This window comes from Anser anser, assembly GCF_964211835.1.
Source record: "Anser anser genome assembly, chromosome: 9".
Classification (NCBI taxonomy): Eukaryota; Metazoa; Chordata; class Aves; order Anseriformes; family Anatidae; genus Anser; species Anser anser.
The window spans coordinates 26,122,678-26,139,706 of record NC_139729.1 but is presented as its reverse complement, the minus strand read 5'-3'; the positions used below and the strand labels follow the sequence as shown (position 1 = coordinate 26,139,706).

The window sequence follows — 17,029 nt, the reverse complement described above, 5'->3', positions numbered from 1 at the left end:
TGAAGACAGATTGGATAGAAGGCAATGGAAGGGTAAAAATAGAATTATTATGTAAAATTGTTTCGGAAAGAAAATAAAGTGTTTTTCCATCTCAGACATCCCAGTTTGTTCCGTTTGCTGTGATTATCTTTCCTCTGGAATAAAAAAAATCAACTGATTATACACCTTATGCCTGGTTTCATTCACGGAAAGTAATTTTAGGAAATTAATTTCCCTCATTAGGTTGTATAACTCAATATTAATTTACTGAAATGATCTAGGGAAGGCAAGGTAGAATCATCATCAGATATTAATGTATGTCAGTAAGAAAGCCTGGAAGTTTATTGTTTCTGTCAGTTGGGAGAATTTTGTTAAGGTGTCTGATTTGAAGGATGGTCTATAAAGTCCCTAATAAATATCCTTACACTGGAACACTTAAACATTTTAAGACTGCTTCAGTATTACCCTCACAGATATGCTGATATGGGTGAATTAAAACTAATCAAAAGCCCTTAGGTTAGGCCATGTCTCTAACTCAGAAAAAAAAATAATAAATCCTTGATTCGGAAAAATAATCCTGAATATCTTTCTGGTATTTTTCAGAAGGAAAAACAAAATAAAAAACAAACAAACAAACAAAAACACAGAAATACTACTCTTGATCTTCACATTTGGGAGTGAAACTGTATTGATATCAGTATGCTTTGTAAAGTTGTATATATTAGATTGTAATGTAACCCTGTTAACCATTGTTCCTGGGGAAGAACAGACGTTTACATAGGTTGTTCAACAAGTAAAACTAAAGTAGTAAATTAAAGCAAAAGTAGTAATTTATATTCTATTAAAGAAAATAAGACCCCAGATTTGCCGTCAGCCCTCTCTGACATATAATGTAAATATCTGCTGCGTGTTAAGTACTTCAACCCATCAAAACAAAAACAGACTGTATGAATTAAAAACAAACTATTCAAAATCTTATCTGAGATAAAAGTTGAGATTGCCTCTATGATTAGGTCCCCAGAAATTTTAAACTCATGTTTTTAAATATCTTTCATAAATAAATCAATAAATAAATACCAGCATAAAATAAATAGTGCTGGCTTAGGAGATATCATGTAATGTATTTACATGATCCCAATGTATTTACTGATGTGGAATTTGATCCTGAAAGTTATCTAGTCATGTAATGACTTTGATTTTAATAAGAGATTTGCACATGGAAATACATTATTAAAATCTTCAAGTCCTTCCTAAATATTCTCCTGGTAAGGGTTTTCTACTCCAACAGTCCTTGTCGGGCTTTTCAACAAAGAGAAAGAGATTGATAGTTATTTTTTGGGCTTTGGAGAAAGCCTTTGTTAGAAGTCTTTCAGAAGACAATATTATGGAAGCTACTGAGTTGTAAGGTAGTTTTATTGCAGATGAAGAGGCGTCGTGAAAAATGAGGAAAAAATGATCCTCACAGCAAGACACAATGAAGAGGTTCCATTATTAATAGTGAGATCACAGCATTTGTAACATACAAATATCCTAATATTTGACAAAGGTAGACAATGTTAGAGGAACTTAAAAATACAAGGTAAAAAGTCAGTGCAGAGGCTGATACACTCACTCATTGCTGACACCCACACATGTGTTTGGACATCAGTACAGGATCCTTATTCAACGTGCACCAGTTTTCAAACCAGTCATCAAAGTTTTGTGTGCACAAGCATAAACACTGCAGTACAGACCAGGAAATAGATGCTATTCTGCTGATGAAAGCTAGGTGCTCATCCAGAATATTACATTAATTGCTATTCAGTCTGTCAGAAAGAAAAAAAAAATAGAAAAAATAATATTGAGGCATTTAAGGAATATTGAGGCAAGCAATGTGAAACACTGGATTTCTCGGAAGACTGCTTCAAGAGCTGAGTGAAAAGATTGAGGTAAGCTGTTCAAGACAGGATATAAATCAAAGAGGATATGCTTAATTTATATTTTCCAGTAATAAATGAGCTACTGAGAGTAAACTATCTGCTGATATTTGCTCTTTTAATAATACAACGAGAGCAATACGTTGTCAAGCACACAATTTAATGTAGGAGAAATACCAACGCATTCCAAAAAAAAACCCCACCAATATTGAAACCCTTTGCTGTAAGTCTATGTACATCAAGACCCAAAGTTGAACTGGGATGGAAAGCAATACCTGACTGCCTGGATGCCTGGATCTGTCCTCGGTTCTTTTGAAGAAATATGCATCGGTGATCTTCCAGGCACATCACACCCTCCAGAACTGGGTTGATGGCTAATTTCCTCTGAGGAAAAAATAAAAATAAAAATTTGACTGCACTTGCCTGTGACAGGGGAACTTCTAATTTTCTCTAATGGATTTGTCATTGCCCACCAGCAGGGATAGAGTGAGGTGGCCATGACTGTGCTGTAACAAGGAAATTCTTTTATCCTGTGATATATTTCTTGAATAGGAATAGTAGGTTTGGTTTATATGTAGACTGACACACCATATTCATTTAACTGGTAGCTAATACAGACTGTAACAGAAACGCTGATATTGTGAGTAAAGATTTGCACAAATTCAAATATCTCTTATTTCTTCCTTTCATTCACATTTAGATGAAACTGTAAAAAGTAAGCTAGCCAAATATAAATTGCAAATCTACAAAATTTGAGTTTGGTGTTTCAAACTTGGGTTACAGGCAACCCTTGACTGTAAGGAACTGCTTGCCATTAACATGTTACCAGAACAGTGCTGTTAAAACCTTGCCACTAACTTAGAGAGAAAATGGAAGCGATTTCCATGTTCCTGAGTATGAATAAATCTCCCTACTAACTCCTTTCTGCTCAAGTGACTTCTCACTGGGACTCATAAACATACTTCATGAGATCAAGGCTGTGTTTTCTTTGAAGAGAACAGGCTGCTCACTACAGGATGTTCACCCTTAATCCCAGCCCCAGGTCACACTAGGACCACAGTGAGTCACACAGGCCAAAATTTTCATCGCTGGATGCTGAAGGGTAGCTACTGAGATCCAAAGGATCCAAAAAAAAAAAAACCAAACTGTTTTAGCATAAAATCCCATCAGTAAAATTCAGGACCTTGATGCACATGGCGCTGGAGTGCCACAGATTTCCAAGGATGAAACAGATTTTGCAGTGGGTTTGCAGACACTCATCTTTGAGAGAAAAAGCCATTCCCTTGTTAAACTGCTGCCTAAAATCTTAGTAAAGAACCAGTTTTTCCATGACAGGAACACAAGAAAAAGAAAAAAAAAAAAGTAAAAATAGATACTTTTGACAGTAAAAGGTAGGGGAATGACAAAATTGAACTTGAGGTCTAAAAGTCCTTGCAGGAGGGGAGAAGCTTATTAGTGATCTTAAATTACAGTAAATAATGACAGAGCTTCAAGAAAAACAGATTTTGCTGAATATGCTTTTCAGTGTAAGCCACTGAGTAAGCCACAAGTCGCGAGTACAACATTAAATATACATAAATGGTGAGAGCTGGGAATAAAAAAAAATGAAAGACAAGTTAGTGTGTTACATAAAACATGAACAAATGGTTAGCAGTGTTTTAAAGTTAAAAGGAGAAATTTTGCTTAGCCTGTGTGGGACAGGTATGTCTGTCCTTCTTCATTTTTGAAATGTATGGCATGGATAGTTATCACATTCATAAGTCTGTTAAACACACACACACACTCAGTACTGCTGAGTGTCATAAAAAGAACTTCTCAGGCTGGGACAAGACATAAACCATGACATTTTCACTCTCAAAATCCTGGGGTTTTACTGGACAATGCCTTTAAACCAAAGGTTTTATTAGTGCTAACTTGGAGGATTCTGCATATCTTAAAGTATTCACATAATATACATACATCTGAATTTGAAGCTAAGAGCACTTTATGCTCACATTTGAATGGGAACATCTCATAACTAAAAACAACTTTATGAACTTTATGTTCTGTATCATTGTGAAGTGAGTTTGACCACAGGCAATGACAAGCCCTTACGAATATGAATAAATGTGTGGTGTTTACTACAGTTGTAATACTCATATGAAATAATGATAACGTTTTTCCTGTTTAATTTTAAACTATTATATATATATATTTTAATTACGGATTTTTAATATTGCTGCCTTGCTCTTAGTAAGGTAGACATTTAGACTCTTGCTTGGGCTCCTAGTCTTCAATCTGGGCTGAAAAACTCTCAGGTAAAAATATTGACTTGTATATTTGCTACCATAGGTAAAGTATACAGGTGTTTTCTAATCTAATGCCTTGATTTTGACAGCTTCATAAATAAATAAAAGATGTTTTTTGCTGCTTCAACAATGGTTAAAAGAGCAAAAGAGATAGAAAGTTAAAGGATGTACAAAGATTGAATTAAAGTATTTCCCAGTATTTTGATGACATTTGACCTTTACAAAGAATAACTCAATTTGCAGCCATTGTGGACAAATAGATTCAACTGAAGCTGAAACTGTTCCACTGGGAAATGTGCTAAAAGAAAGGAGGAGCCAGAGTTCTTTATTTGTGCAAATAAGGGAGGTGAGGACCTTACATTCCTTAGAACCACCCCCTAGGACTTGTTCCTTCAGGATATTCACAGAGCCCATATAGGCTTACTAAGGTGCCTAGACAATTTTAAAACAACCAGTTTTTAAAGCTAACTGCTGTGGAAACACCTGCTTGTTATCAGCATTTTCTCTTGGGCCAATATAAGCATCCTGGTACTAAGAACCTCCTTTGAAGGGTCAGACCTAGGCTGCAGAAAGCTGCTCTGTGTTTCACCTTTGCTGCTGCTTCACAAGCGTGGTGGGGCAGTTTTCCCTTCCAAACCTGTCTGTCTTATATCATGTTCCTAGGGTTATAGCGTATTCCCAGGGTGCCACTTGATGTGCGTCAAGGAAAAGGTTTGTAAATATTTTGAATGGTTTATAACTCGGTTGGAAGTTTTACCTTCTTTTCTTTCATGTCATTTCATTTCGATTTTATTCACCAAGAATCCTTAAACAAATGCAGATATTCTGTATTGTTCTCAGAGTCATTTACTGCCCTTATTAAAATTTTGTCACATGAATGAAGAGTTTAATTCATCGCTAATCATATATCAAATGGCAAGCTATTCTATCTCTGCAACCTTTAGAGTGCTCTGTAATTGGATTAACTGGCAATTGTTGTTCCCTCCTTGTGCAGCCTCAGCAACCTGCGAGGAAGGGGAATGGCTGGTCAATGGAAACACAGCATTTGGAAAGGTTAGTGTGGTTAGTCAGACCTGGGTTTTGTTCTGCCTGCTTGCTAAATCAAGCATGGAGAGTTTTATTTTTTTTTTTTCCTGTTTTGTCCTCATGAATCAAACTTGAAAAAGACCAAACCCAGGACCAGCACAAATCAATTGGTGTGGTCATGGCTGTAACAAGAAGGAGAAATAGTGATGGATTTTTTTTTTTCTGCTTTGTATTTCAGGTGTGTGTTTGCTGCTAATCAAAACTCATTTCCTGGGCTCCAGCTGGTGGCATCACAAATGGGAGGAGGGCTCCTGCAGCATGGTAGCTAAGGTAATGTCTGTTTCAATTTGGAAATGTTTAACCTACCTCAGATACCAGATGAAGTAATTTATAGCATATGATCCATGGGAATGCTTGAAAGTGACCTTCCGCATGCCGGAACACTCTTTTAGTGCATTGAAAGAGGCTTAGGCAGTGATTAAAGTGAACGGGAAAGCCCTGGGCACCCCTGCTGACCTGCCTCGGAGCCACGCAGAGGCTGGCTGCTGAAGCAAGCAGGTACCAGAGTCCTGGCTTTTGTCAAAGGAGAAGGCATGCCACCTATCATCGGATGCTGTTAGTGGACGTTGATGATTGAAGCTTTGCTTGTCTCTCTGTCGCTATCAGCTGGAGGAAGGCAAGGTGGCTGCTTCTCAAGTGGGCAGGGATTGGGAGATCCCTTCTTAGTCCCCGGCGCGTGGGGGGACGGGTGGGTGAGGTGTGGGACTGCTCTCCTCCCACCTGACTCTGCAACCTGGCTTTGTGCTGCTCTGGGCATGTCCCAGTGCTCTTTGGCAACTGTGTTTGGTGTTTCCTACGTGTTTGCAAGTATATTTGTCTGCTTACAAGGTAGCGACTAAAGGCTCCTTTAAATAACAGTGCATGGAAACAATGGGCATCATACACATTCATATTTTACAGCTACGATACATAGGCTGACTGTGTCTCTCATACATATAGCATACGAACTATTTCAGTCCTGATGCAGAAGGACTTCTCATATTAAATTGTGGTACTCTGCTAGGGATGTACGTGTACCACTAAGCGTCCTTGGGATCTCTCTGCTGTTACCCTTCAGACATCAAAGTTACACCCCAAACAAGGCTGCTGTTTCTAAGAACACACTGAAACATTCTGACCTCAGTTCTACAAGTATTTCCCTCCTGATCTGTACACGGAGTGTATTAGTGACTGACTGAGGGTAAAGCTCTGAATACTTCAGTGCAGCCTCAAGACCAGTAGTCACATTCGGTGAAATCATTTGCTTAACTGCGTGCTGGTTGTGTTTGACTACATAATCAGGAGAGATGGTGAAATACTTAAGTGCTTCTGGTCATCTTTTTCTCCAGGTTGTTCTGTACTAAATTTATCTTCAGTGTTGTGCTCTAGGCTGCTACAGGCTAGGGTCCCTTTTCAGAGCACAGCCCTGATTTCACCACAGATAAGCCTCCATGTTGGAGGTTTTTTCTAGGCTAATTGGACAAACAATGACACTTTGAAAAATTAGAGGTTTTGAAAGTTCTAAAATTAGTCCTAGAATATTTTTGCTTCCTCCTCATTCAACAGTAGGTTGACCTCAAAAGCTCTTCCCTTGCTGTGCTGTGATGGCATTTCCCTGGGCACGGTTAGTGCAGGGGAAGTGCTCTGGAAGCCCAACTCCAGCATGCTCTGCCTTTTCTCAAGGGAAGAGTATTTTCTCTACCTACACCCATTTCAGTTAATAAATAAATAAAACCCTACATTTCCAAAATGAAAGTCATCAATACTTCAAAATAGGTGAAGCCTCTTCCTCTATTCGTGTCCCATGTGAACCCTATTGAGGGCTGCAGTGGTGCAAAAGTATGATGATCCCATTTATCTGGGAGTAATTTAAGAAATAATCCAGTCAGCATATTTTTCCAAACATAGCTTTTGCTTTTCATTTAAAAGTATGTCATTTCATAAACTCAACTCTCAGTGGAATATTGTGCAGTGAAAAATGATTCCACTTACGTGGAGTTTTGTGGTCCCCTTTTAAATGTTTCCATTCAAGGAGGAGATATTTACATTTTATTTTTTTTTAATCAGATGGGTTTAATGTGTGACAGAGGTCTGCGATTCTTATTCTCAGGTTCTGTCCTTTTCTTCCTTTTGCTTTAGTTTGCCCAATATTGGTGTTTTCTTAGAACCCCTGGCTGTCAGATGCCATCGTAGAAATGACATTGAGCTGTCATTTGGGGGAGGTAATTGTTATGGAAGCAGAGTTTTCTGCATGGGGTTTAGTTCTCTTCCTGAAAGCCGTAACTTCCTCCAAAATGTAGGAGAGGGAGGAACACATCTCTGCTTCCCTTTGCATACCTTGCTGAGGAAGACCATTGCTCCGAGGATCAGATCAATGTTATGGGGAGTTACAACTTTATAAGGTGCTGGGCTGTGCTCCTGATGCCGGACAGATTTAGGAGACTGCTTTTGTGAGAACAGAGTTGCATAACTCTTGTGAGTTCATGTACGAGCTCTGCCAGAGGTGATGTTTTATCAAACCTAATGATAAAAACTCTCTGCAAGCTATCAAACTCTTACTGAATGATTAAAAATAGATATCGTGCTTGGCCAGGGATAAGCTGGGGCTGTCTCTTGTATTCACATATGTAAGCTACAGTACTTGGAAACTTCCAGAAGATTTTTGAGTCCTTGGTTTCCTGAGCTGTGATCACCTATAGGTCCTGCACTTGCATGAGTCGGGAGCATGCTAGAAATGTCTGAGTATCCCTGCCGAGCCTTTCTCTTTACAGGAGGACATATGGTACCTGGGGGTCTCACACTGGTTTGCTATAGGCTTCACATAGTCAGCCTAGATTTGCATAACTGGGAACGTTTACTCTGTTTTGGTAAAGGTCTTTCCTATTCTTTTCCTATCAATATGTGAATTTCACTTAGAATTTTAAATATATTTATATTTATTGGAAATTTCACTCCTTTTTTGTTTTTCTTCTGCTGTTGCTAATTGATTTTTTTTATAAGTTCAAATCTGTAACCATCAGGTACTTTGTCTTCCTCTAGAAATGGTTGCCATTGACCATGTATACATTTTATTCATTTGCATTTTATAACAGCCCATAAAGGGTTGGAATAATAGGATATTAGTCAGATTCCAACTCTAAATGAGCCCTCCATGACTTCAACGTGATACTTGAGATATCCTTGAAAGAGCAAAATCTCACTGGAAATCATAGTATGGAATAAACCTGGAAATTCACTGTACAGGCAGGAGAAGTTGCTGGAGAAAAGCACTTCATCAGAGCCCATAGCAGCTGCAAACATGAAATATGTAAATATGTTTAAAGGTAGACTGCGTGCAGGGGATGAAATAAATGTCTGAAACATCCTTCTACTCTATTGCTTGAGGAAGGAGCAGGGTAATAGGTGGTCCGAGGGGGTTTTTTTATACTTGTAAATGCGAGCCAGTGCTACCAGCAGAAGTGTGGTGGTGTGATGGTGCTGCTGTGGCTGGAGCCAGGTTTTCTTACCTTACCTATTCCAAATAATGAATTTTTCACAGCTTCTAAAGAAATTCTTATGGAATAAGATGCCACAAGTGACTTAGTGTTTAACTACATACCTTTATGTAACATGAGGATGCAGCCCAATATCTAAGAATTTAAAAATAAATTCAATAGCAGTATTTCTCATTTAATACCTCCATATATACATAAATCCTAGAAAAAAATCATATATTTAAATCTGTATAACAATTTCACAACAGCTGAAAAAAAAACAACACCCTGCCATCTACCCAGGAATTGCCATGCTGAGCCAGGCTGGAAGCACCCTTATTTTAACCTCTGTTTCTGGTGGTGGCTCCATAGGAGGGTGTGAGAAACCCATCACAGGCAACTAGGGAATGATTTGCTCACAGGGAAATGTTTTTTTCCTTACCCGGTCAGTTAGCAGCTGACCTCTGGCCTGAAGCACAAGGCTTTCTATCTTTGATACAATTATTTTTATCCTAGGTAATGCAAAATCTCAGACCTTTCTAAAAGCCTAAGAAAACAGATACACCTTGCAATGTGTCTACAGTACAAAAAGGAGAGTAAAGCATATTTCTTTCTTTCAGCTCTTCCTTTGCAGAAAATTCCGATCAGAAAGAATCCGAGAAAAATACTTGAGGAAAGGTCACTCTACCAAACTTCTTTGAAACTCGGATAAAAGAATAATGATAATTCCATTGTAGAGCAGTGACAGATGCTTTAATTCAATCCCATAAAACAGAGCCTCTCCACAGGACTTCTCAACCACAGACCACACAGAGGCTGGCCCACCCACGCCAAACGTGGGAAGTTTCTGTACTGGGAGAGGTGATGATGGTGGCACCTTGAGCTGCCTGTGCTGCACAGCCAATGCCAACCTGTCAGCGTGGTGAAAAAGGACGTGATTTTTTTAGGGTGATGGTAGGTGAAAACTGCATGGACAGGGGGATGCTGAGGAAAAATGATTCTATTCCAGAAGTGTGACAGAAAGCTTTAAATAAAGTAAGTAAATAGCAGCTGCTTTAGACCTACCTACCTACAACAACAACAAAAAAAACACAACAGGGCACAAATAATTTAAACACTTGTTTAAACTCCAGACGGGATAATGAAAGGGCTTTTAGACCCTCGGCTGTCCTGCCCATCCTGTTGGGATGGCAAGTTGGGCAGTGATGCAGTGCCAGCCCTGCTGTGGGTAGGAAGGGGCACTCAGTGCCTTCTCCTGCTGGTTGGATGTGGTAAGGCAGAGTGACTGATTTGTACTTCCAATTTGGATAGTTAAACTCTGTACTTTCCTGCGTTATAAATCTCAATTATTTTAAACATTAAAGCTTCAGTTCCCGTGGCACAAAATCTATGCCAGTGTTACTCGGTCAAATCCAATGTCCTCTATTTGTGTTTATTTTTTAACTGAGCAATAAGGGTCAATTCTGTTCCATGACAAAGTTCATTTTTCTGTGAGTAGACATTGATGGAATAAGATACAAAGGGCTTCAACCTTATCGCTTTGAAAAGGTCTCTCTTATTATAGTGCAAATATTATGAATTCTTTCATTTTTTTCCTTCTCCTTGAATTAGAAAACACCAAGTGCAGCTATCTTTGGCTCTCTTGTCTGACATGGCTTTGCAAGTCTGTAAATTTTCTTTCAAATTAGTAGACCGAGTTTTCTTATCAACCCTTAGCCAGTTGCAATTACTGTCACTCTTTTCAGCTGAGTTAATAGGTTTGTGTCAACTAAACAGAACTTTTTGTCATAAATTGGGATTTTACTGAGTGCCCTGAACTCACTGATACTGTTTTAAACATAAGAACTGTTTTAGAAGTAGAGGTGGCAGGTGTAGCTAAACTTTGATATTTGACTTCACAAATTGCACTGGACAATTCAACAAAAGCTGAGTGTATAACGGATTATACTTCCCTCACTTTTCTGAGGGATAACGTTTTTGCAGAGTAACGGTTTAAAGTAGAATGAACACAAGAAAATGGCACAAGATAGGGCTATGAAAGGTGTGTAGCCCAAATTTGTAGCCTATTGAGAATTAATGTGATGCTATCTGAAATGGCACTGAGAGTGTTATTAGTTAAATACTTCTGTGATGTACTGATATATGCATGTACAGCACCAAAAAAAAAATTTTTGCTAATGGAAAAATATATAGAACTAAGAAAAGAAATGCATACAGTCTCCAGGACAACTGGTTCTCCCTTGCCATGTTTTTGGGCTAATATTTGTGGGAAAAGGTCATACACGGCAAAGAACGTTATACAGGTATGTTCATCTGGAAAGATGGTTTAAAATGTGATCACAGTACCTGGTCCCACTAAGGATACGTCTCTTTCTAGTGCTTCCTGCTGATAAATAGCTTGGCTTTTCACTGTCTTGGGGTCTTGCAGATCATAGGAATGCATAACCTGTGCGGCGTGTGGGATGCTCAGCAGTAACAGATTACAATTCTGAATGATGACTCCTGTCAAAAAGGCTGGGATAGCTCTGGGCCAGAGCATTTGCTGTAGGAAATAAGGGTATTCAGAAAGGTTTAAGAACACATTCATTTTGAGGCAGTGGGATAAAAGAAAAGTGGTGGCTCCTCTTTTACCTTGATCGTCTTCTGCACTCAGATGGAGGACCTGGCAGGGGGAATTGAGAAGATGTTTTCAGCTAAAAAGATATTACGTGTGTGTGTGTACAACATAGTGTATGCATTTTTAGGTTGTTTCCACGTCAGTTTTGTGGACTGTTAAGTAACTGAAAGAAAGGGTGCTGTGTGTGGGGCTGTGCATGCTCACCTGCCCTGGCAGTTTTCCACAGGGCAATCCAAGCTCCTCGTTCAACACGAGCCAGAGCAGCAGTGAGACCTCCTACCCCCGGGGGTGGCGGTCTGTGACGGGGGGATGCAGACTGCGGGAACAACACTAAGACCAATGACCCATCGTGTCCTGCCACTGGTAGTGGCTGGGAGCAGATGCCCAGGGCTGTATTATAAGTGGGAAAACACAGAGACATAATTCCTCTGGATATGCTCTCCTGGCTTCCAGTGATCTGCTCTTTAAGGGCTTACTGACCTGGAAGCGGTAGCTACCTCGCTGTGTCTAATAGCCCTCAGTGGGCCTTCCTGCTGCAGATCTTACTACAGCATGCCCTTGCACAAAGGAATACAACGAGCTGAACGAGCAGTCCTAAATCAGAAATGTCTTCACTTCTAGTGCTGGGTTATGCCACCTCAAAAGCATTCCTTTAGTATGATTTGATGTGTTTTACATTATACGTGCTCATGCGAGTAGTCATGCATGAAAACCCAGCCTCACTGCCTCTCTGAAGTTAATGTCACTCTAGTGTTATTGTTGTAGATCAATAATCAAAATACTCAGCAAAATGCCTTTGTTCCTGGAGCCTGTATCTGAAAGGCATTCATAACCACAACGCAAACTGCTGGAGGGGCTCTCTGCAAGTGTTGCTGGTGTGTGGCAGTATTGGCTATTGCAGCAAAGCGAGGAAATAGTTAATATTTTAAAGGGCAGTGGAGGATTATCTTTTACAATAAATTCATATTCTTTTTCTCTCTTACCACTTGTGAATCATATGTAGATACAAAACATCTGTTTCTTTTGAAAAGAAAAAGAATATTTAGAGTGAAGGAGAAGCATAAAAATGTGAAGGGACTCCCTCGGCAGGAGTAAGGTACAGCAGATTATATTTTGACATTGCTGTGTTCTCCACAGATGTTTTTAGGCATAGGTGCATATAGAATCTCATAGGTTTTGTTGCCATAGTCACAGATATAAAAGAAAATACTGCTTTTCTCCCACACAAAGCTCTGGCTCTGTTTTTGTGCTGGAGAGTGGTGGGGAGATCCCGGCTGTGCTGGACTTTGAGGCAAAGTGCATTTGAACCTGAACCCAGAACTGACTCCTTACCTGTATATATGTACATATCTTGCTTAAATCTTACAGCAAGGCTTCATTATCTGTTAGAACACTAATCAATATGCTGATTCAACAGAAAAGAGACACAGTTGATAGGATTGCTGTCAACCCTACTAACTGTTGCCACTGTCCTCCCAAACAGGAGTTGTGCTACCAGGGCTCTTTGCTTTCAGAGTATTAAGGGCAAAAGTTACCAGAAAGAAAGATGGTCCAAACTGCTAAAAATGCACTGTTCTGGGGTTTAAAGTCACATCTATGCTTCCAACAGAGAAATTAATTTGGTTGTCACTGACAGAGACTTTGCTTCCCTGTGGATGTATCTACAGAACTGTTTCTTCAGGGGACAATTAAAACGTACAGTGCTGAGAATAAGGGAGAAGTGTATGGACATAGTATAATAATAACAAATAACAGATTGTGCCTAAAATGTTCCTTTCATTACTTCTCTTCAGATCTCCTTCCTGGCTTGTCTTTTTATTTGTGTTTGTTTTGCATCAGCAGGATGCAGTCTCTTCATGAATACATTTCCCCAAGTAACCTCACCAGAAATAATCCACATTTGATCATGCAGAACATGTGTTCATGGAACCAAAATCCAACTGAGTGAAGAACCTTAGATCCACAATATAAGAGAAAATAATAATAAAATCCAACCATAAAAAACAACCTCCCCTACCCCAAGCCCAATACTCAAAAATAAAAGTTCCTGCTGATATTCTACTGCTACCCCTTCTCTTTTCCTTCATTACTGGTGGCCTCTAAATGCAAAATAAATGACAATACTGTTTCAATCAATTTTGGATCAGGCTCCTCCTGTTCCTGTGCAATGCTCAAGGCTGTCTGTTTTGAAAATTTTACGGGGTTGTTCTAGCTTTCTGGCAAGGAAATCTCATTAAGACTTTGCAAGTGAGTAGTAAGGACATTCTGCAGAGAGGGGTTCAGATTTGTCCTTGCCATGGCTGCATAGCTGGAGAGAAGCCACTGCCTCTTGGAGCTTTGGTATAGGCTGGAGCCCATTGCTTGAAGAAGGATTTCCATCTTCCTTTCTGCTGCAGAAACGCTTCAAAATCTCCACGCTCTTCTCCTTTAAATTCTCTTTTTATGCCAGTTACTGTAGTGAGGATTTCAGTGAAATGTTGTTGGGAAGGAAAAGTTTAATTAACTTGAAGATTGGTGGGCAATATTTGCACTCTTGTATGTTCCTCTATGCTCATCTCACTTGAAACCTGCATGATTGAGCTTTCTGTCACCCCACAGATTGCTCCCTATGTAAGTCCTCATCGTCCAGCTTGGCCGAGTGAATACACAGGGTTTGTCACACCCAAAAATCATTAACCGCTTGGTCGTGCAGGTTGCTCTTCAGCTTGATGCCAGTGGCTGTTCTGCCCTGGGTGGTCGTCCCTAACGTGGTGTGGTGGCTGTAGCGATTGTTCATTTATTATTTTTATGTTCTTTGAATTTATAGGTACAAATGCTTGGCTTTGGCAATAGAAAAAAGGCAGAAAAAAATACAAAATGGAATGTCAGTGGCTACGTAAAATAAAGCTGATTGAGGCTAGTAACATATACTTGGCTTGCTTGCAACTGCCTTCTAAAGGGAATATTCAACATGCAGATGGGCTGAGAGAGAGGTTACCTAAGTTCAAGTGAGAATTTAAATGTAGATTCATAGATTTTAAGGCCAGATGGCAGCACTATGATCATCTTGTCTGATCTCCTGCATAACACAGGCCATAGAATTGCACCCATTAATTCCCACGTCAAGCACAGTGTAACAGAAATGTGTTTCCTGCAGATGTTTTACTCCTCCTCTGTCAGGCCAAACTTTGAACTGACCTTACATCAGCCTCGTAATTAGTACCATTAATAACACAGCTCACCATAACATTAAAGAGAAACATTTTCACTGGAAACTTATTGGTTGCAATTATTATTTTTTATTTTTATATATATATATAGGTAAGATAGATGGAGCTGTACAGATGTTTTTTGTGGTATTTAGTGTGGGGAAAAAAAAAAAAACAGCTCTAGAGGGAGGATCTGACAACCTTGCTCCATGATATATTGGCATGTCAGAACAGCATATGGTGAAAGGAGAAAGAAGACGAGAGAAGCCCAAACTAGAGTTTTTAGAAATATACTGAAAATTGGGTCAAGTTTGGTCTCAAAATGATTTCCCCTTCTTGCAGAAAATCATCAGCTTTTGCTTGCCCGCTTTAGAAGCTTTTTAATGGAAATTGTCAATTTTTCCGCCAGGGTTTCTCACTTATCAGGGGAAACAGTGAATCTGTGCAGCTTTTCCATGCAATAAAAGCAAACCCACTTTTTGATGAGCCCTAGCCAAACCCGAATGTTGCTGTGTCAGTCATCCAGTACAAATGTTTGATGAAGTACCGTGAGCCCAGTTCCTTGGTTTTTGCCCACACAAAACAGCATTTGTTCTTTTGAATAGTCTTATTTGGTCTGACAGAAGCTAGGCATGTGAATAAAACATTATGCAACATGAATAATGATTGCAGAATTAGATGTTAGGCATGTAGCTGTTTATAAGTAGGAATAAAAAAAAGTGCAAGTATTGTTAATGATAATTTTTCAGTATTAGCTGAAGTGAGCTATAGCGGATCTGTCTCAGACCTGGGAACTGCAACCTTCAAAGCACTCCTGCTAGATATTGGGGTGCTTCAGCACCATGCCAGTGTGGGGCAGTGCTGGCTGCTGGCCCTACAGCATGGCAGAATGGACAACACAGACCTTTTAAATGCCTTTTGGAGCCTCAGCCCTCAGGGCCTTTACTTGTTTCTCATCTCTGTAGTGAGCGTTTATGATTAGGGTAAAAGGCCAGGTGGAAGGTGGAGGGAAAAAACAGCCTGGCATGCTGCAGCCTCTCATGGCTTCAGCTGAGATCTAAATTCTAATCAGGCACCCTGAGTGTCCTTCGCATATGGGCAGTAGCTAATTGTGGACTGCCTCTGGTTTTGTATGGCTTTCAGAGAAGAATTGCTAAACATGAACATAAAAAAATGTAATAAAAATAAATAAATAAAACCCACGGAACAAAATCGATCCCCAAACATGTAAAATATTAAAGATATTCTAGGACAGCCTGGGAAGGGGGATGGTTTGTTGGTGAAGATCTTCAGAGACAAACAACTGAGGTCAAAAATGCCTCAGTATTCTTCACTTGTTTCCAGGTCAAAATAAAAAAAAATTAATTCACAATGCATTGAATAATCTGTACATCCTATAATCTGTCTGTGAGCAAAAAGTACAAGCCAACTGATGTAGGAAAACAATTCTTTAGTGTTGGTCTGCAGTATTTACAACTCCTGACAGGATGCCTTTTAGAAATGAGGGTTTCAACGTGGCTTAGCACAAGCACTCTGTAATTTGTCTGTCATTTCTCTGAAAGTTCATTGACATTGTCAAGTCCTGTTTAACTCAGTAGGGAAATATGGATTTCATCCTTGGTGATTTCATGAAGCATTTTGGTAGCCTTAAGGTCTCCTGCTAAAACTGCAACATTCAATCTCCTCCTCAGCTCCTCGTGAATTACTGTTCTTTTATGACTTTATTATGCAAATGATCCAAAATGAATCATGAATGATTCTTTCAAGAAGTGATTGTTGTTTAAAGGATTAAATGCCTGGTCGTGCCTGAATACCTGCCTGCCAGGCACCTCTCTGGCCACGTGTGTGAGGAGGTGTCCCTGATGCTACAGCCACATCACGGGCGCTGACAGCAATCAGCTGCTGCGTTGCACGGTGAAAGACGGCACAAGCCCAACGTGACAGAGAATGTTACCTGCAGTACTGGGACTTGTCAAGAGAAATGCAAGAGCAGGATTTGGGCTCTCATCTTTAGGAAAGGCTCTTTGCAACGCCGTGGCTTTTGGACTTGGTCCAAAACCCATAGACAGAAAATCTCAAACTCCAGTCAATGAGACAAGGCTGGTGGCCAGATCTGCCTTAATGCAGATGTTGCTACAGGCCTCAGATCAAGTCCAATAATCTCTGTATGTCTGGAGAACGTTTAGTTTCCCACTCAACTGTCTAGCTAAACATGTTTGCAGACTTCAGTAATGAAAATAAAAGCACGACAGAATAAGAGGAAATTCATTACCTTATGAGGCGTGCACCAAACTGAACAAATTCTTGGTGCTGGTTCCCCAAAGTTCAAATCTGAGATGGGCAAAGAACTACCTGTGGTCTTGGATAAGTAAATATTCCATTGCTGTGTCAAAATAAGAATGCTTGTTTCAAAGCCTTCTTTATTTTTCACTCTTCTACTATTTTTTATTCTTTTAAAATCTAATTTTACTTGTACACACACAAAAACACACACCTTTTTATG

General features: G+C 39.6%; 1 long non-coding RNA gene across 1 annotated transcript; it reads left to right on the top strand.

Annotated features, from left to right (window-relative positions):
• Positions 1–4,719: 4,719 nt before the first annotated feature.
• On the top strand, positions 4,720–9,916 carry LOC310903959. Its single transcript, XR_014587969.1, has 4 exons — positions 4,720–4,894; positions 5,178–5,236; positions 5,448–5,539; positions 9,342–9,916. It is a non-coding gene; the product is annotated as an uncharacterized lncRNA (long non-coding RNA).
• The last annotated feature ends 7,113 nt before the right edge of the window (positions 9,917–17,029 follow it).